The sequence below is a fragment of the Triturus cristatus genome, chromosome 3_1 (assembly GCF_964204655.1).
Source record: "Triturus cristatus chromosome 3_1, aTriCri1.1, whole genome shotgun sequence".
NCBI lineage: Eukaryota > Metazoa > Chordata > Amphibia > Caudata > Salamandridae > Triturus > Triturus cristatus.
Window position 1 is genome coordinate 725,292,411 of NC_140583.1, and position 22,136 is coordinate 725,314,546.

A 22,136-nucleotide genomic window follows, 5' to 3' on the forward strand; every position below is an offset into this window, starting at 1 on the left:
GTCCAATAAAACAGAACAAGTAGCCCTGCACATATCATCATTCTATGTATGCATGGACTTAGACCTCCGTAGACACATGTCATCTGACCCTGTAATTCAACTGCATCTGAACAGATATTGACTCAAACAACTCGAAAGTATGAGGTGTCACTGTCAAATGTGATCTTCTAAAATACTAGCACTATGATAACATTGCGTTTCTTTCTTTGATAAGTTAACTAATGGCCCCTTTTATAAAAGAGCCGCATATTCCAATATAGCAAATGCTACCTTTAACTCTTGATTTTGAGGAGGAAATGTTAAATGAATCCCCTCTCAACCAGGGTCGGACTCACCTATATATAGGGCAATCAGGCAGACCCCATGGGCTGGTTTGACAGGTCAGTGTGCAGGGACGTCTTAAGGATTTTGGGGGCCCCAGGCCAAACGTATTTTGGGGGCTCCTGGAATAGCTTTGAATTTATGATCCAATTTCAGCTCTTTCATGCCCTCTTTGGCCAGGTCACTGACAGCGCACAGGTAAACTCATCCAAATTCTAAATATGTTTACATCTAATATTCTGGGATAGTGATAATGTTGTAACACAGCATCAGTTCTTTTTATGGATGTTGCATGAAACATAAACACAATATTTCTCTGAAAAATGTCTGTAATACACTCACACATTCTGAACTGAGGTGGTGAAGTGAGCTAAAGAATGATGATGGGTTCAACACAGATATGTGACTGGGGGTGAGTGTCTGAAAAGTTTCAGCGGTCCGTCCATCTTCTCTTTGTGTTTGTACACACTCACACATCACCCACATAAAAAATACATTAAAGGAAAGCGGTATTTAAAACAATGCATTTAAGAATTGTTCAAGGTCAGCAAGACACTCTGCAGACCAGAGCTGGCTCTATCAGGGTGCCCCCTGAATGGCTGGGGCCTTGGGCCAAAGCCCACTTTGTCCATACCTTAAAACGTCTGTTAGTGTGCGGCCCATTTTAACTTGAGCACATATAACTCCAAGAAGTCTCTCAGCAAGAATCTCAGAGCAACCCGCCCAACTTTCTCACCAGCTCTTGGTCTTTGCAGGGACGTTTGCTGCCTTCTACTCTAAAACATGACCTCCGATTGGCCGACTGCCTGAAAATTCCAACTCAATTTGGTATTTGAAAATTTAGATCCCTCTCTGTGTGGAACATACTGTGCTTGGGCTCTCTTGCAGACTTCTGCATCCCCACAAAGGAGATTGGCCTGACTGAGGAATTAGCAGACGGATGAGCCCAATAGATTTATCATTGTCCTTCAGCCTTCTCGATGAGGTCATTCTGCCATCCTCCATTTACTAAACATGCTGCAGACTTTGGAAGCCACAGAGGACAAACACCGCGCCGCCTCGAGGTCTGAAAAGCAGCTCTCCATGAGCCGTGCCTGCATGTAGTCGTAGGGAACATTTACATGGCCCTCCTACATGGTGTGCACATCCAGAATTTACCTTGAACAAGAAGCCCATTATGGGGACTTTTGTAGACCTTTATTCAGGGCAGGGGAGCATGAACTGGGTGAAATGGGGTCCAATTCTGACCTCTGACAGGCACACACAATGAGAACAATGGCTTAGTCAAAGTACAGTGCTTAATGTGTGTGGGTGCTTGCATGTGGTGAGTACCTACACTCATTATTGGTAATTGGGACCTTTTTTTATCATTACACTTAGACCCGGAGCCAGAGCGAGAAAGACACAAAAGAGAGAAAGGAGGAAGAAGACTACTACTAGACAGAGAAATCAGAGATTAAAAACAAACGGCCAGAGTGGGGTAAAGGGAACTGACATTACACTTTCTGACCAAACGCAAGATATCTCTTCAGAGGTGACGGGTATCAAGTTAAACAAACTCTCAATGGCAACACATTGATCCAAACAGCAACATGAACTTCATTGTGACTGAAAGAAATGTTATGGTATACCACTGAGATGTCATATTAGCCATCATTCAGCAGTGGCGTAGCTAGCCCTGTTGGCGCCCGTGGCTGTCTCTGTGTTTGCCGGCCACGTCGGCTGCAGTGAAGAGCCGGGGTGGGGGGGGTTTGGTGCTGACTAGTATTTTCTCAATTTGCCGCCCCCTCACCGCAAACGCATTGAGGAGCGGGTGGGGGCTGTTGGCGCCCCGAGACTTGTGCCGCCCAGGGTGGACCGCCCAAGCCCCCCTCCACCCTCCCTAGCCTCGCCACTGTTATTCAGTAAATCTAATGGAATATGAGGCCTATGATAGAGGTGTTGCCCAAAATATTTTCATGAGTCTAGAGCAACTTTTGGAACTCATTAAAGTTTGTTTTGCACATGTGTAGGTATTTACTCATATAAATATTTTTATTTGAGTAAATTTACTCAAAGGGGTGAATAGTTGCGGAGTGGGCGATAAGGGTCTAATTTTGCACACTTTAAAATGTACACATTTGTGGGGTTTTTATGAAGCTTTCCACTGAAACATCTCCAACCTGGAAAAGGTCAGAGATTTAGTCCTGGGTGGCCAAAGGCAGAAGCAAACCTCATTTCAGGGTGGGATGGGGAAGAATGCACCTTCCGCATTGGTGGGTGTGATGCGAGGAGGGTTTCTTCAAAGGGGAAAACATATTTCCTATGAAGATTAAATGTCTGCATCCAGGCAAAGACATAAATTTACAAGAGCAGAAGTACTCATATTTTGAAGAATCGGGTCCACCGTTTCTTTATGACTTATTATGACAGCAACACGATTTGCCCTTTTTCTTTCGTGGGAAACAAATCCAAGATTGTAGTTTGTGATATTTTGTGATTTATTATTTAAATTTTGACATGCTGTGCTCCTCAAATATCTTTGAATGTTTCACAAAATATAAAAGGATGAAAACCAGTGGAACAACAGTACTCTACCAGGAGCTTAGAGAGAAGCTCTCAACCCATAATGAGCAAAGCAGGATCAAGAATAGTTCAGTTCAGGACTTTAAAATGGTGCAGTGATGATTCCAGAGTGTAAGAGGTTGACAGGCATCATTGTGTCTGTGAAGATGCATATGAAGAAGTACGGTGGCCTCCCGGTCACTTCGCCGAACTGGTCAAAAATCAATTTATGTTGCAATAGCGGACATAGCAGTATCTCACTGCCGCTCCACCCCCAACACACACACACAAACTCCTAGCAGTGCCTGTGAAAGCCTCCTGTAGAGATGGACTGTGGCTGGGAATCTGCTCCCTCCTATGACGGCCACAGCTCTGACAGATGGAAGCGGGAGGCAGCAGTTACTGTAAGATGCAGCGCACTACAGCCAAGGTGGAAGGTCGGCAGAAGGGTGTAGGTGGTGGCCCCTGTCAGCTTGAAACTGGTGGTTGTCCACATGTTCCTTTCTGAGGATAAAATGTGGGCGGTGTGTCGAGCCGGCTGGAAGAAGGAGTAACCTGGGTGATATCCCCTGGAAAACAGGGAGGATAAGAGATGTATTGTCGTGTGTGGAGGACAACTGGTATCCGGAGGACCCTACTAATACCCCGGGTTCTCGTTCCTAATACCCCAGGAAGGCGCCATCCTCAGCACTCTCCAGTGCGCAGGTTACTGTGCCGAGTGTGAAGGGCCACACTCCAAGATCCTCTAGCCAAAGGGCACTGAGCATTCACTGACCTTCTGTACTGCATTACAATGCTCCATGACGCCTTAGCATGACTGAGCATTAGAATGAATGGCTGTAGACCTGCTGCGGTACCAAGGAGTTTACCCTGCACCCCTCGCCTCTGGCAAGTGGACTCTTTAAATCAGGTGAACTACCAAGCCAGGGGGTGGCAGCGCTACATAACGGGAAAAAGAATAAGGACTTTGAAAAACACAGGAAAGATTGGCCTCTTAGGAAACTCTGAGGCCTTGTGAAAGGCCAAAAGTCAGAACCTGCACTTGTGGGTCTGACTTTGGAGGAGGAAGTTGAGAGAAAAAGGGATGGCAGACATGAGAGGGCAGAGAGCCAAAGATATTGAGACAGGCTGGTGAGGAGAAAGAAAAGGCTGAGAATAAAGAAAGAGAAAAGGAGGAATGCATGAGGGCAAAATTGAGAACAGAGAGAAAAGACAATAAAACTAGCATTGGCAAAGACAATCGGTTTCACCTATGCAAAATCTATTGTCTTAGTCTTTTTTTTAGTACATGTTGAATGCAGCGCATGAGGGAAGGTTGGGAAGGGAGTGTGAAGTAGAGATGAAGGAAAGTGAAATTACTAACTATAAAGTGAGGGGCAAGAGAGGGCTGAGTTGTGGAGCAGGAGAAAACGGGCTGAAGGTAAGATGATGAGAGACCAGCGGAGAATAAGCACTGTTCCAGTGGAAAGCTTACTAAATTTTCCTTACTACTCACAATAAACCTAATATCACTAGGTCCATTTTCTAACCCAGCCGTATGTCATGACATAGGTCCTCCGACGGATCTTTTTTGGTGAGCTAATAGGGACTAAAATACTCGGAAGATGTAAGCAATTATCCTATGAGGACCTGGAATAGATAATTGCACCCATGACTTTAGCCCTCTCAAGTCTAAAACAAAACCTTCTTTAGCCACACTTATAGACTCCTTGAGATAGTAAATATGACCAATAGAAGGAGACAGAATCGATAAAGATAATTTAGGAAAAACATTTATCTAATGCCTCTAATTGCATAGACAGAACAGGAATATATTTTAAGATCAGATTTAATGACAATTTGTTAATGCAAGTAATCACAGTTTAGCACAGATCATTTTCAGCAGCACGATTCAGCCTATAGAGATCAGGGTAGAAAATTACAAATACTGTTATTAATCATACAAACCAAAGCACAGCAGTTCGCTCAGGTCTGTCTTCAGGTAATTCAGTTCAAGTTCAAGCTACAGCACCACATGTCACAGAAGGAGACAGAAGTAACCTCTCAGCCGAAAGTTTATTTCCCCCACACCTTTCCAGCCGGCAAAGCACAGGATTTGAGGTCGCGGTTTGAATAAAGTTCAGTTCATTAGAGTCTATTCCACTAAGAGTGAGTGGACAGGGACATAGAACGGATAATATAAATCAAGAGTCGGTCTGACAGCATGTCAGGCAGAAAAGATGAATGACAGCCAGCCCGTGTCTCCTCCCCAGATGGGGTAATTATACTCCAAATGTTCCAGGTTTACACCCCTTAACATATCAATTCCATCAGTCCGTGGGGTTTCATTGGTTACTCACGGTAAGCTGTCATGGGGTGATCAGTAAATCATACAATTCCAGATGAATTACAAAATCCTTTTTTGCAAGACTCATTATAAATTCATTATGCTCCATTTAGTTAGCATTTCGTCACTTCCACAGAAGGAGGAGATACCATAGTCAGTCGGTTCCCAGGTTTTTCCCTGGGTTTGCAACAACATTTGCTACAGTTCTATGGAACAGGCTTCTGGTGAGAAGTGAGTTTACTGTTAGCCAGAACAGAAGTGAAACTTTACAGAAAGTTCTCATAGGGATTAGGTGACTGCTTCATATGATTTTACATTAGCGTAAGGTAAAGAAAGCTCTGAGGCCTACATGGAAAACTAGCTGAATCACGGGCGTTTTATTAAAGATCATACATTTGCAATTGCATCTAACTTTCTTCATTCATTTCAGTTATAATTGTCTTCAAGAAATACATGTCAGTATTAAGCTCTAGTAAAATTTCATGTATCATGTATCATGTAAGCATAATTTTCAACGTGACACTTTTCAGTGCATGTATTATTTTTCATAAGCGTTACTTTGTCAGTTTTCTCTGTAGAAAGCATTTTCTACATTTCTCTAGTACCACTATGCATATATGGGTTCATTTTAATGCACATTTGAATGTTGTTATTCACAAAAACATTTATTTTTCAATCTTTTTCATAACAAGTAAATGCATCAACATACATTTCTCATTTTCTCACTTTGCTTACATTTTCGTATCATCATTGTCTAAAATTCTGCATACTTTTACGATGCAGTATGTGAACTCAAGGTTTCGATTAAAATGGGTTAACATGTCTCATCCAGTAAAAGTGCAGTTAATGATCTTTTAAGTAGGAATTGGTAATGATAGATGCCAGGTAACATCTATGCTTCATCAGCACAATGAGGGTTGAAAGGGCATAAAGGCCCAGGTAGGGTAGGGGAGAGAGGAGGATGTCTGAGAAAGAGCAAATGAACTAGAATGATAGGAGAAGCCAAAGGAATGAAAAGGGGAAACAAAGGGTGAGTGTGAGAAGAAAGTGAAGGGTGAGCTCAGAGGAGCAGTCTGAAGAAGAAGTACTGAGGGCAGGAGGAGGGTGAAGGAAATGTAAGTGAGAGAGGAGGATTACGTGGAAGTGAGCATGGGTTAAAGGCATAAGGACCGGGGAAAGAAAGGGATGATGAAAGGAGTAAAGGGCTGTGCTGGGTGGGGTAGAAGAAAGTCAAACTGCTTGGTGCAGAAAGGGCTAAGTTGGGAAGGATAGACTGAGGGGATGAGAGGAGGAGTTAGGTCGGGTGGTAAGAGTTGTGGAGAAAAGATAACAAATGGTGTGTGAGAAATGAGAGAAAGTGCTGAAATGGGTGATGGGCAGTTGAGGTGCTGTGGGTAGGAGGAGGGGAGAGAAGAGAATGAGGGGAGAGAAGAGAGTACCATACCTCATAAAATAAGCTGAATCCAGCACAATGCATGAAATAAAAAACAGTTGCTGGAGATGGGAGTCTTTGGCAATCACATGAGGCAAGTGGGGACAAGGGCTCTGTGAAGTGAATGCGAGCTGTGGGGGTTGGAGTAGGGAGATAGCTCGGGCCTCGGCTCCCTCTGTGTGTGTAAGTGGGGGGGTGTATGTCAGTGGCGCTGAGAGCGTCCAAGCCTCAGGCTGTTCTTACAGATAAGTGCCTTTTACCTGTGCAGTACTCAGCATGTTTCTTTGCAGCAGGTCCTGGACTCAGGTCCCTATCCGACGGGTAGGTGTAGGGGCTGAGGCACAAGATGCCCATGAGCGCAGAGGATAAAGCGGCGGTCGTCGAAGGTGATGATAAGAATCTGTGGGAGGAGCGGTACAGGAGATAAAGCTGTTGCACCTGGGGAAGAGGTCGGGAGAGGAGGGGGCTGACAAGTTTGTTAACAATTAAGAAAGACGTTCGACAAAAGTGGATGAAAAGAGAGTACTTGAGCCGTTGGACACTGATAACAAAAGCACACGAACAGCAACAGAAAATGGCATTCTACAACCAATAGAAACAAAGTAAATGTAAGTGGCAAGCACATGAACAAATGAAAATGAAGAGCGGGATGTAAGCCCCTTTTAAGATTTTATATTAAATACAATAGATTTCATAAGCACCGCGCAAGCGCTGTGCAGGCGAAGCCTAACGAGTGTGTGAAAGGTGGCAAGTAGAGGTGAAAGGAGAGGTCAAAAGGGACATGAAAGAGGAAAAGAAAAAGTGACATAAATGGAAAATGGGACGTCAAAGGGCAAATAATAAGGATATGAAAGAGAAAGGAGATGGTAGAGAGAGAAAGAGAGAAATCAAAAAACACACCTTGGAGATTAAAGAGAAAGGGATGAATGGCATAGATTGTACATTGAAAATAAATTAGGGTTTGAGAAAAGTAGGGTAGGATGTTAGAGAGAGAGTATAGGATGAGGAAGAAGTAGGGGAAAGAGAAGAAACGGGAAAAGAAAAAGGGCGAGGGTAAATCGGAGCGAGAAGAACACTTTTAAAAGTGAGGAGGAGCAAGGGAAATGTGAGAAAGGTTGTAAAGAGAGACTGAGTGGAACGTGATAGAGCAGAGAGATAATGAAGAGAGGAAGGTGTAAAGAGGAGAGAGAAATTAAGATTTGGAAGAGAGAGAGGAGAGACAGGTAGAATGATCACAGAGCCCCGTTAGAAGTGCCATTCGTGCAGTGGATGCAGTGGCAGTGTGCGCAGGGATCCAAGGGGCCCTCTGAGCCCCAATCATGACTATTTTTAATATCCAGGCAGGGGGGGAAAGGGCCCAAGTTCTTGATCACATTAGTTCACAAAGCACCTCTACTACCCAACTGATTGAGACATCGCTGTGCACAATAGGCACAATCTGCCCGTCGCATTAATGTCAATGTGTCAGGAATCGACTGCTCACAGTAGTAAATGTCGGGAGAAGGCCTGCATGACTTCTCTGTCATCATTTTAACTCACAATGAGCCGGCATTGCGACCTCTGACCCTTAAAAAGAGAGGGGTCACAAGGCCACAAAGACTGTGGTATGCTGAGATTGGAAGATATGGCGAAGCACAAAACTGTCTTCTGCTCCAGATGACCATAGAGTATAATTTGAGCGAATCTGGCAGCATACAGTTTGCATATGGCTACCACCAGCCTATGCATCAGTCAGTAAACATTCCGGGGCAGATTTACAACCCCCTTGGGCCACTTTTGTGTCACTTTTCCCATGTTAAAAGTGACGCAAAAGTGGCGCACGGAGCTTGTAAATCTGCCCCTCCGTGCTTTGCAACCAGAGGTGCTGCAAAGCAATTGAGAATTTAAAGCTGCATCCTTCCCCTGGAGACTCGCAATGGTTAGCAATGCAGGTGTATATGTATATTTTGATAAACCAAAAGGGGTTGATAAACTTAGTTTTTCTACGCTTAATTTTGACTTGCAACCATCAATAATTGCATCCGCATGGAAGCTTGAAGTACAGGAACTCAGATGAGGATAAATGTAAAAGTACACAATGTTCTCTTGGGATTGATTAAAATGCAATTTATCTGTGAGTGCCTCGATGAGTGCCACTGCAAAATCCCTCAAATTTGTAAATGAAAGAGGCAGTTTAACAGCCCCTGGAGGAGCACAGTGGCCCCTGTTTTGACAGGCCTGCCGGGAAATGTCCTTGCGCATTGATTCTCCAACCGGGCCTTGATTCTGAAAGACAGAGGTGTGGGTGCCAGGACTCGCACGTCTCACTTGGGAAGCGACCCTACCTTTGAGTTCTTCACCTTATTTTCTTTCTTTCTGACTTGAAGTCAAAGGCAGACCATCCGTGCACAGCTGAGAGGGTTACTCACAATAGATGTTGCATTTTTTACTACACCTTTATAGTTCACATATGGATCAAATATTATTATACCTGCCTTGGTGTTGAAATAGTGCCACAGAAAAACGGACACACAATTGGTGTTTCCGCTGAAGAACTTAGTTTCAAAAAGTAGAAACAGAACAAGTCTTAAACAATGGTACATGCGAAAGTGAAGGAAAGCTGACTTGTTGTCGTGAATTCCATAGTCTGTCTTTTGCAAAAGATGCCTTAGCACCCTAGGTCGACTCATGTAACAACAACAGCTGAGACATACACCTGGGGAGACATTTTCAGTTGTAGGAGCAAGGGGACGAGGGACAGCAGGAAGACAAAGAACTGAGAGCTAGAAAAATGGGAAGGGACACAAAACATGGCAGTGGTAAACAGAAAGTGGGCGAAACTAAAGAACAAAACATAGAAAGACAAACAGCAACAGGGTTTTTGGGATGGGCAAGCGGTCACTTGGGAGGTGTGGTAAGGCAGGGCAAGCAGTGTTGTGGGAGAAGGTGTTGCGCTGAGGCAGGAACAACATACTGCAGGCAACGGAGCTCGAAGCGGAGCGACTGAAAGGAAAAAGAGTCCCTGAACAATAACCGATAAAGACAAAAGCATAAATATATGGGAAGTTAGGCGTTGCGCCTTGGGAGGATACAAATGACAACTAGAAAGCATAGAACAATGTTCACAAGGAACTCATTTCATACAACATCATCAATTAGTCAAGCAAAAATTACTCGCAACTAGTTTAGTCAAAAAACACGTTCAAACAATTTTAAATAAGACCTTAAATCTATTAGATCATGGCAAGAATTTATTACCATGTATAATATCTGTAATTTAATACACAAAAAGCCCAGGAGAGAGATTATTTACTTCAGCCGAAGTAAATATAATTTATTTCTCATTTGTACTGTAGTTATTGATCTTAACACAGATATATCTCATTATTACACTACAAGCACAATATGGTGAAAAGGTGAAAGGGTGAGTCCCAGTGAAGTGATCTTAGCCTAACAAAGTGAAAATGAAGTGAAAAATAAGGGAAGGTCATTAAAAATTCAAAGAGGAGCCTCCAATAATATGATGAATCTTTCTTGCCCTCTCTTTGTGATTGTCGACGGCGTTTCGACCAACTCTTGATATGGGGTCTCTTCAGGACAGCTTATCTGGGGACTAATGTGAGAAGATATCAATGCGAGCAGTGTAGTTTGTATTAATAATGGGCTCAAAGGCGCGTAATGGCTTACCTATAGAATTGTACATTAGACTCTTAGTCTTGTATGCCCACAAATGACAAAAAGGCAGGACAAAGAGGAAGGATTAACCACTAGTGAGGAAGCCTTTTTGAAGGACAATCCAACTTACCAATAAAAGCCTATGGGCGGGCTGTAAGCCCATACAGTGAATACAATATCTCTTGAAGTACAGCGCATGCGCTCTGCCTATGCTCGACCTAATAAATGGAGTGGAGAAAACCCCATGCAGGGACAGTCATTGGTGGATGGAATCAATGCCTGAAGGGGAGTTCCGTAGACACAGTATTTTAGTTTTGGTTTTTCTTCAGTGTAAAAGTACTCATGAACTAATCCTGATGGAGGACAGTATGGTGTGCCCAGTGGCATAGGTAGGCCTTTGGCCGCCCGTGGCAGTTCCTATGTTTTCGACGGCTGCTGGCAAGGGCGGGGGGACTGAAACCCCACCACCACCTTGCTACGCCACTGGGTGTGCCTACATCAGATAATGCTGCCAGACGCTGCAGACCTGGCTTCAGGACTTACCCAATTTTTCTTCTGAGTCTTCTTTTTAATGTATAGAAATGCTGCGCACATTTCGCAGACTACAGTGTCTTCCACCACCCTGCAGGAAAACCAGTGGCTAAGTAGAGACCTTACTTTTGAAATCTACTGGTGCACTATCTTTTGTCCTGTGGTGTTAAATGTTAATTTCTCGTTACAGCCTGTCGAATTTGCATGTTGTTTTTCAAGTTCAAGTGGGACTGGATTGGAGAACATTTCTAAATTTCGAGGCACTGAGTATATTCTTAATGTGTGTCATTTTTCCTTATGATGTAGTGTGTTTTTTTAAAAATAAAAAATATCCACTTACCTTTTGCTGCCGGCCTTCTCTCCATTTTGGTCCCTTCAGTCGCCTTCTCCTCTGCTTCTGTAGTGGAAGGAAGCAGGAAGTACACAGGGTCCCTCCCCTCAGCCAATCGCAATGCAGCTTTGTGATTGGTCTGAGCACCGTGGTTCGGCACTCAGACGGGGACTGTGAGGCTTTGCGTGTTTCTCACCAGGCTGTGTAAAGCAAGTCCTATTGGGCCGGCCAAACAGTCCTGCACACTTGGAGTGGGCAAACCACTCCTCCCCCGCCTCCCCCGCCTCACCCTAACCCAGCCCGTTGTGAAAAAAATAATGATAATAACCAGGTTATTATCATGTTATTTTTCCACTCCTCTGCTCTTTAAGCAGTTTGGCGATGCTCCTCTGCCTTAGCGGAGGAGTCACCACTGGCTGTTTTATGCATGCCTTATTGGGCACCAATCTGGCTTTCACCTTTCCCAGGATCAAGGTGTAAAGCAATACACAAAAGGAGGGAATCTCTACATTTGTCTCATGTATAAACCTCTTATAATGTGATCTGGATAAAATGGAAATGGGAAGGGAGATGATAAGTAGGAGGAAGAGACTCAGGCTAAAGTGTGACAGCAATGTTCCAGAGAATTCCAGTATCTTCTCATTACATGCCTGAGCCGCAGCATAAAAGAAATGCAAGAGAATCCACAGGAAGCAGGGGAGTAATGTGCCTATATCTAATGATCAAATCAGGAGTGAAATATCATTTTCTGGGGTCACATTGCAGAAAGATAGAGACAGACTACTCAAAAAGGGCAACTTTCTATCATAAGAGCAATCAAGTTACCACCTTGTTTCAAAGTTGAACCATTTTTTAAATATAATTTGTTTATTTGCAGTTCAATATAACACCTACATAACCAAAAGGGGAAAACAAGAAAAAACAGCGATATGAGGCTTGCCTTAATGACAAAGCAAATACACTTTCTTTCATATCAGAACAAAAGAAAATACAACAAAATAAAAACAGCAACAGGGGGTCAAAAGAACAGTACAGCATATGGGAGTTACCAAGAATGGTAGTCATTAGCATCATCACAGAGTAGGTGCAGGTTTTGTACCAGCTAATACAAGGCCCAGTCCATCATCAGGCCAGTGCCTGTCATGGCATCTACATTCAGGTCTAGATTCAGCCCAGCTCCACCCGTCGAACACCACACATCCGGGCCCACCTGTCTGACAATTATTACTCAGGGGAACTGGGCAATGCCACATTCCTCGGCCCTTGTGTTCTGATCCATGTCAAAAGGGTTCCCAGATATCCCGAGGCCGAGAGGCCACTGGCATCAGTTCCCAGAAAGTGTTAAGCTGCACCTGACAGAATGTAACATCTACGATCTAGGTCTTCACCTTTGGTACACCTGAACTACCCCAGTTAATAGCCACAAGTCTCTTGGCCAATAGTGGCAGCATAGCCAACAAGCACCTAGTTTCTGCCGGGGTGTCCTTTGTGTAGTCTAGAAGCCCCAGTAAAGGTGATGGCTCCAGTGGCCTCTGAAGTATTGTGCTGACCACCTTGAATGTCTCTGACCAATAATGCGCAATTGGGGGACAATACCAAGCCAAGTGGAGGAAGGAGGCCTGGGCAGAGCGACATCTCCAGCAGTTCGAGTCTTCCCGAAGCTCCATGCGCTGCAGCTGAACAAGTGTTCTATAATACATGTGTAAAAACTTAAAGTGAATCAGGCGGAGTTTATAATTTGGGGATAACGCCTCCAGTTGGCAACAGAAGAAACTCCACTGCTCCTTAGACAGGGGCGTGGATAACTCCTCATTACAGCTAGCTAGGGCCCTTGGATGCGTGATCGGGATGGTACTTTGCATTGTATTGTATAAGCATTTTATCAGCCTATACGGGGAAGAGTTGTTCAACAACTGCTCTAGGACTGTGAGTGTGGGCGGGGGCAGGGAAGAGGTTGTTCATCTGGCGGCTGACCGCTCTAATGCGGTAATATAACAGCAAGTCCGAGAAATGGGACCTGGACTCCCCATTCAGCAATGGCTGGGATATAAAGGTATTGTTTGGGTATAAATCTGAAAATGTGGTCATGCCAAGTCTCACAGCTCTTGTCACCTCAGCTTGGTCCACCAATGCTGGCATCAAGGGCTTGTGTGCCAAGCTGGGCCGAGGGAGCATATAGCAATTCCATTCCTGCCCTTGACCGTAACCTGCCCCAGGCCCAACGCAGCGTTTCAGTGGTATCTATTTCATTTTTAGGTCTTTTGAATTCAGCAAAAATCGCCACATTTAAAGGTGTAGGAGCAGCTCTGTCCAGCTCAATCACCACATGTGGCTGAAACGGGGTAGGATGTATCCAGTAATGTAATAATTGGGCCTGGGCGCTGTAAGGATATAGGGGAATATTCGGTGCACCTAAGCCTCCCTGCCTAAGTGGTATCGTCAGCAGTTCCCATGAGATCCTCGCCTGCCTCCCCGCCCAGACCAGTCTGATCATCAGGGCTCTCACCTCGTTAAAAAAGGCCTGAGTAAGGGGGAGCGGGAGGTTGACAAATCGATATAGCAATTTAGGCAACACTATCATCTTAGCTATTGCTATTCTCATAGCTAATGATAGTGGAAGGTGGGACCTTGCTTTAATCTTCTCCCCAAGCTAGTTGATTGTGCGCCCATAGTTCATCTCCCATAGCTCCTGCACATCTCGGCTAAGCCAAATCCCCAGGTATTTTACTGGGCCATCTGTCCATTTAAGAGGGTAATCAAGCATAAAAGGAGTTGTACAGTCCGTTAGGAAAACATTGTTGACTTGGACCAATTAATTTGGATATCGGACAGGCCTCCGAATCTGGTCAGTTCTCGCAAAATAGGTAATGTACTTTCTGTCGGGTTGCTGATATAAAGTGTCATGTCGTCTGCATATAACGAGATTATAAGGGCCCTGAAAGTAAATCCCACCCCTCTGTCTGCGAGATGTTGTCGGAGCCGGGCAGCTAGAGGCTCCATAACAATTGCAAAAAGGAGTGGGGACAACGGGCACCCCAGCCTCGTGCCCCGTGTAATGGAGACGCTCGCAGACAGAAGACCATTTACACGCAATCTGGCGGTGGGTTCGGAGTATAAGAGTTTGATTTGGTTAAAGCTGGGGCAGATGCCTAATCCAGTTAGTACAACAAACATGTATCCCAATTCAAGGGTATCAAACGCTTTGGTTGCGTCTAACAGTGCGGCCACTGCTGGCGTTTGGGGGCTGAGGTAATGAAGCAGGGCAAAGAAGGTCCTCAAATTGTGTGACGTAGACCAGCCTGGAATAAACCCTGACTGATCCGGGCAGGCAATAAGGGGTAGGAGAGGCTGCAGTCATTGTGCTATAAGTTTGGCATAAATCTTATTGTTAATATTTATAAGTGATAACAGGTGGTAGGAATCACAGCTCGTTGGTTCTTTGCCGGGTTTTAATAGCGTGAGAATCACAGCTTCTCGCATAGATGGTGGGAGGCAACCGGAGTCAATCGATTCTTGATAAACATCTAATAGAAGTGGGGCTAATATAGTCGCATATGTTTTATGAAAGGATAAGGTCAAGCCATATAGTCCGGGGGCTTTGTCATTAGGAAGGCTATTGATGACCTATAGTACGTAATCTACAGTGTAAGGATTGTCCAGGTAATCTCTGTGAGTCTTGTCCAGCCATAATAATTCTTGTGGTTTGAAATAGGTTTGCAGATCCGCTGCGATGTCTGGGGACTTAGATGTGTATAGCGTTTTGTAAAAGTTGGCTAGGTGTTTGAGCATCTCCTGAGACCCTCTTCTTGGTTCATTGTTTTCGTCCCTCAGTTCTGTGACATAGGCCGACTTATGCGAAGGCCTAAGTGTGCTAGTTAGGGTTTTCCCAGGGCGATCTCCCTCCCCATATTTTCTGGCGGTGTGATATTTCCCCAGAAATGTTACTTCCCAGTGTGCTTCTTCTTCAAATTCTGAAGTGCTGCCAGCTGTGCACTGTCCCCTGTTTTGTAATATTCAACCTCCCCCTCCCTCATCTGTTGCTCTAGGATCTGACGTCGCTGCCTTATTGACTTTAACACACCAGAGTGTTTAGCAATGCAATGTCCCCTAATAATAACCTTGAAGGCCTCCCACAGTGTACCAGCCAAAGAGACCGATCCCTCATTCTCTGCAAAGTAATTGGTTATATCTTTCCCTATTTCTTCCCGAAGTACTGGGTCTAATAGAGCATGAGGGAGAGCCTCCAGGTAAATGCCTGCTTATGTGATGTCAGTATGTTGATTTGTAGTAAGCAAGGGGCGTGATCGGAAAGTGTTTTGGGCAACAGACGAACATTCATTGTCCAAGCCGCCAGATCGCGGGAGACCAACCAGTAGTCTAATCTGGACCAAGCATTGTGTTGTGACGTAATGCAAGTGCCTTCAGCTGTATCGGGATTCCACAATCTCCAGATATCCACCAACCTATTTTCCTGCATAAGTGTGTTGAGGGCTACACTGGCTCTGGGGTGCATAACCTTCGCTATGTGTCCACACATTATAGAAAATTTCTGGTTTGTCTGTGTTGGGCCCATAAATTGCCACCATTACCATTTCTGTTCTGCTCAGTGAACCTTTGAGGAGTACAAATCTACCCTCCGGGTCTAAGTGTGATTGTGTCAAGTTCCATTCCATCCCACAGCGTGTGAGTATAGTCACCCCCCTTGCGTAGTTGGAGTACACTGCTGAGTATATCTCCCGGTCAGGTGAGTTTCCTGCAGAAAGCAACAGTCTATCTTATGCTGTATCAAATAAGCCTGGTCTTATGGTGGCCATTAAGACCTCTGATGTTTCATGTTAAGAACTTAAAGGATGCCATGTCTTGTTAAAACTGGGTAAGGTGTGATATATGACTGATGTAAAGCCACTGTCCTGCCATACGTTTCCTGAAGCCCACTTGGTCTACTGAACCAATGTGTCCAATTCCTAATGCTTTTTCCTGTGCGTCTAATATTTTAAGGCCTAGTGATTCCTTATGTATGGCCAAAAGGCTAAAGTTGGTTTTAAAAAAGTGCTGCACTGTGACCCCAAACATTACCCCCCACCCACACCAACCCCCCAATCAGGTTGAGTTTCAGTGCCCCACCCTCCCGCAATAAACCTGCAACACCCCAACATAATAGAAAAAGAACCTATTGTGGGAGCTCTCCCTGGGTGGCAGGGTTTCTCCAGCATGCGCCCTGACCATAGGTCAGCTGGCTGAGAATTATCTTGGGAGCCATCTGTTGTTACCCATATAAGGGTACAGTGTTCTACTAAACCAAATGTCACAATACATCACCGGCCTCCATTGTCCGCCTGGTCGCGACACTTCAGCATGCCCAGATTCAGTCATTGTCTCCTAGTCCTGTCTCTGCTCGGCCCACAGCAGTCAGCGATCGTTTGTTTCTTGCCACAGTTTAGCAAACTTTAAGGCAGACTTTGCATCTGAAAAGTGATTTTGGTTGCCGTCCTGTGTAACCTTTAACTTGGCTTGGTCCAACAGAGCATATGAGATCTCAGCTTGACAAAGGATGCATTTAGCAGGCACAAACTCTCTTCTAGCCACTTGAACAGCAGGGGTTAAGTCTGGGAAGATGGAGATTTGATTGCCTTGATGAGTGATTTGTCCCATCTCCCTGGCAGCACAAAGTGTCCCATCCTGATCCCGGACGTTAAGCAGTTTTGCTAGAATGGGCCTTGGCGTGCCTCCCACTGGGGGGCGTGGTCCCAAGGTTCTATGGGCCCACTCCACTGTAAACATTGCAGAGAGTGCCGAACCAAATACGTCCCGTAGCAATGTTTCCACAAAGTCTTCCACCTTTCCCATCACTGTCGTCTACGGTATTCCAGTGATACGTATATTATTCCGGCGGGACCGGGCCTCTAAATCTTCATTTTTTGCTTTTATAACTTCTAGTACCTTTTCCATGTTTAGTAGCTGCTCCCTGGTCTCAGACTGAAATTTGTATGCATCTGTGGCTCGATTTTCCAGTTTATCTATTCCGAGCCCATGAGAGTCCACCTGTTGCTTTACCTGGTCTAGGCAGTCTGTAAGCTTGTCAATTTTGTCATCTATAGTTTTTAGACTTTATTTCACCTCCAGGAGGATGAATCGTAGGTTGTCGCCCTTCTCAGCCATCCCCTGTCTGTTTTCAGCTTCAGGGTCTGGTTCAGAGTCTGTGTGCCTTGTAAGTCTCTTATTCTTGAATGGGAGCTTAGATTGTTTTGTATCCGTTTTCCCCATATTTATTGGCCCGAATCAGCAGGCAACGATCAGCGCACTGCAGCGACTGTGACCACACCAGAGCGACAGGCGGCACCAGCACCTGTGTGTATCCGCCCGCAGACCCTTATGTCTAGCCAGGCAAGTGGAGGGCGGCGGTGTTTCGAGAACAGGCACAGAGGGCCAACCAATAGAGTCTGGTTCTAAGTTAGATCACACTGTGGCCGAATAGAGTTAGCAGGGACCCAGTTCATAAATTGCATTTACACGACTTTTGCCTCCCATCTGAGGGTGATGAAATATGATTTTCACTGGCCCAAACCTCGGTGTCCCCACCTGGAGATCGGTTACAGTCAAGCTAATAGACCTACAAGCAGTTCAAAGCTGTCTGCGGGCCGACACCAGGTCACCAGTCCTCGGCCGTCCCTCCGCACCAAGATGTTTTTTTATTTGAAAAAAATATATGTGCTAACAGTGTCTCTGCATCTCGATTCCACCAAATGAACCAGAGATTGTCCACACCTCGCCTGCTCCCTTTATTGTATGTGGGTAGAGGGGCGTGTATATGTTCTAGCTAGGCTTGTTCTCACCTCCTGCTGCACGATCACACAGCTGGAGCCAGAGCCACCTATATGCAGGCCGCATCCTCATGGCCAAATTCCCCCAGCGACTCATCTTCACGACACTCAGCAGGGCGTGGCTAGCACTTAAGGCCCCAGCCAAGCACCACAGGTAATCAATGACACAGTCCCACTCACCACTCAGCTTATTTGCTGTCCGTCATCTGTCCACCCGCGCACGACTCCGCCATTTTATCTTGGTGCTCGTAGCAGGCTCACGGATGCAGGCCTTAACGGCATTCACCCAGCAGGCCGGTGTAGCGCAAACCACCAGTTGGCGGTATGCGGCAGCAGTCCAACGGCCTAATCCTTCGTACCCGCTCTGGATGTTAGCTAGTGCAGTTGTAGTCCGCTCTGCTCTGTGTCCCACCGCGGCACACAGCTCACCTGATCTTGCCTGTCAGGAACGTGTCACAGGCAGAGGCTGAGAGGTGCCGGCGTCATCCAGACCACTGCCCAGCACAGCACCCTTGCGACCGGGCCCACCAGGCCCACCTCCCAGCCAGAGGCTTCCTGGAGTCCGGCAGACGATATAAAGGGCTCATTCAACGCTGCATCTCAAGGGCGATCGTGTAGCCCGGACAGCCAGTGATGCTGGTTCACTTTACCACAGGATTTTTATTGGATTATGTCTCAGCCGGCAAAGACCTCTCAACGAGCAGCCATCTTGCTGCGCGGCAAGACCACGCCCCCCCCCCCCCAAGGTGAACCTTAATAATAATCTAAAGGAAGCCCTTATCTGTAAACAACATGAAAGGTACTTGGCAAACCATGGGCTACATGGTCGTCACCAATCAGATTTCTGTCCTGTTATGCCTTCTATTGTGGGCCAGTGATCAGTATCGATTACATCATCACAGTACTCTTCGAATGCCTGGCTTGCATATTAGGGAGGAGTGGACACAATCATTCATTTCTGATAGAAGAGGCATGGTTGGCTGGGAGCAATATTTTCCAAGACAATCAAGCTTGACTGTGGCGGTTCTCAGGAGTAAGCACACGCTACAACATGATCTAACATTTACATTCAATCACTTACTCGGATCTTTAGAAAACAGAAGCTGAATTTTCAGATGTACATCTATGATATGCAGTTGGTGCTACATGTGGAGTGTGCTAGTGAAGATAACTCTAATTTACGCTGGTATAAATGTGATTAGGATAGCTGTATACATTTTGCCATTCCTCATTATCCAATCGAGACCCTCTTCGATTTGATTCAGTTTTCTGTTGAGATAAGACTATGGAAATTCCCCCTATGTAACCTACATTTGGAATTGTCTTACTATGATAGATCAGAATCGAGTGGCTCACTCATGAACAAAGCTCAAGCTCCATGAATGTATGCCCCTAGATATGGCTCAACTTATTTGTCTCTCAAAGACCAATCAAACTCATTTGAAGTTCCTTACTCTTCCACAGAAGATTTTGTGGGGGAAAGCATTGCTATTTATCTGGAGGTCACTGCCTAGGTACCTAGTGGCCCGGTGCCTGCAATTGGTTGCATTGCTACCCATCAGGATAACTAGTTCAAGAAAGTGTAAGGTGGGGTAAATGCCCTCAAGATCAGTGGAGAAAAACTTTGAAATCCTCGTGTAAAGTCAGAATAATATCAAGGTCATAGTCACCTTTAAAAGGCCCTCAATGTTCTCTCTTTCTTGCGTTTTTCAGAAAATAAATCTAATCTGGTATCTAATGGCAGGTACAGTTGGTATTATATTTACTGTATGAGAGAGGCTGCTGAGTCAGCATGACCTATGCCAGCTGAGGTACCCCTCTTAGATATGTGTGGAGTGAATATTTGACATAACAATGTAGAAACTGTGTCACATATCAAAGGCTCAAAGGGGTGACTTTTTTTACTACACATCTTTATTTAACCATTTTGCATAGCTCATACAGGTAGTCACCACATTAGATATTATATAGTGGAATATAGAAACAGGAGTGCCAACTTGATACAATGTGCTTCATTCCCTAACATGGCTTCATAATGCAATGTTGCCCCTTTTGGTGAACCAGTGTGGGTTGACTCCAACCAAACCTCATCAGTATGTACACCAGAGGGGCGTAGAGTAAAATCCCACCTCAGGAGATCCAAATGTATACCAGGGCTTATTCGGGATAAACCCTGCTCCTCCGGCTGGCACCCCAGCTCTGGGGCATTGGTACCCTTGTGTCCCTCTTTATGTATGTGTGGAAGGGGGTCCATAACTGTTAGTTTCACTTGTCCTGCAGTCGTTTCCAATCCCTTGATATCTGGGTCAGCCATCATATGTTGGAACAATGGTTCCATCATCGAAGCGAAAACAGAGGGTGAGCATGGGGGGGAGGCTGCCTTGAGCCCTCAGTTAAACCTATGGATTCTGAGAGGCTTGAGTGTACCCAAAGTTTAGTGGAGGGACTCTTCAAGTTCACATGAATGAAAGTTTCCATATGGGGGACTAATCTCGTCTGGTCAAGTGTTTTGTGAGAAATGTCCAGTCTACCTTGTCAAATGTGTTTTCGACATCCAATGAGAGAAGAAGAAGCTAGGTGCCCATTGTGGAGGTTTTGTCAACTATCTTAAGAGCCAAACGAATGTTGTCACCAGTATGTCTCTTACTGATAAAGTCAGATTGTTAAGGGGACACCAGACCCCAGCCAAATGTCTTTCAATCTGATGGTCAAGATCTTGGTGAAGATCTTCATATTGCTATTTTGGAGCGTGATAGGATGATAGGACCCACATTGTCAAAAATACGTGCCTGGCTTTACTATCAAAGTAAGAAGGGAGTCCATCATTGTTGCTGTGACTCGTGTGTAGAGAAAACAGTTGTATACCTCTATTAAGTGGGGGACCAAAAGTATTGCAAATGCTGTATAAAATGAATTAGGAAATCCATTGTGTCCTGAGACTTTATTGTTTAGAAGCATTTTTATTGGCCTGTAGGACCGCTTCTACTGTTATCGGTTGTTCCAAGTACAGTCTTTTGTCAGCATCTATGGGGCCGATTACGATTGCGGAAGGCCCATCACCACCAGCCATGCTGTGGCGGTCCTTCCGCAAGCGGACCGCGGGATTGCCTCCGTCACATTACAATGGCAGAGAGAATTGTGCTAGGACCGTGGTGGACGCAAAGACCATCCGCCACGGGACCTGCCAAAAGCAATCTTACGGATTGCCTGTCGGACGGTCCAGGTAGCCTAAAATGGTGGCGGTGCCTAGCAGGCACCGTCCACCCAATTAGGATGCTGGCTACAGCCGGCCTTTATATAGCGGCGATGCCGTCATGGAAAGGCTGGTGGAGATTTGTAACGGGGGCCTGTAGCGGGTCCCCCTTGTGTTGGGGAGAGGTGAGGGTGCACTGTGGGGTACCCATGGTACCTCTCTACATTTCACAGCACTACCTGGCAGGCACTGCGTGGTGCCTGCCACGTAGTGCAGTGAAATGCATAACATGGTATTTTAACATCATGGCACACCGCCGCAATGTTAAAAAGCAAGATCCGACTGCCATGGAGGCGGTCGCATCCTGATCAGGTGTGCGGGACCACCGCATGCATGGTGGACGGTCCCTGTTCCCACCAGGATGGCAGATGGACCCCAGTCCGTCCACCATACTAATGACTCCCTATGTCAGGGAATAGAACAACACCAAGACATGCATCTTGTTCTTGTGGGTCACACTGTTTCCTCTCGTTAAGGGCTGCGCAATAGCGGGCAGAAATTTCAGGCGTTTCTCAGTCCGTCGTGTGACGGTGTCCATCCTCGTCAACTGAGTGTATATAATTCCTTGTTCGATTTGCTTTTATCTTATGAACTAGGAGCTCTTTGACCTTGTCTCCCCCACTAATAATAGAGTTGTTTTGTTACTAGTAGATTGTGGCTATCTCTATAGCCAGAACTGCCTCTAACTTCCCCCTGGCCCGATGCAAAGCTCTTCGTGTTTGATGGAGCCAGTGGTTTTGAAATCGAACTCTACATTAGCGATTTCTGCCTCAAGCTCCAGCTGTCTGTCTCGAGCCATTTAATTATTCCCCCTCTAATTACTTCCTTAACTGCATCCCAGATCGTCACCCATGACCAATTTCCAAAAACACTCACCCAGGGACATACAGGCAGAGAGGCAAAAATATAGTCACCAGGATGTC

The 22,136-nt window shown here is 45.5% G+C and overlaps 1 protein-coding gene across 1 annotated transcript in view; it reads left to right on the top strand.

Annotated features, from left to right (window-relative positions):
* DRD4 (dopamine receptor D4) overlaps positions 1 to 22,136 on the top strand; it is a 253,598-nt gene that overhangs the window by 199,456 nt on the left and 32,006 nt on the right. The gene's annotated exons all lie outside the window — the stretch shown is intronic.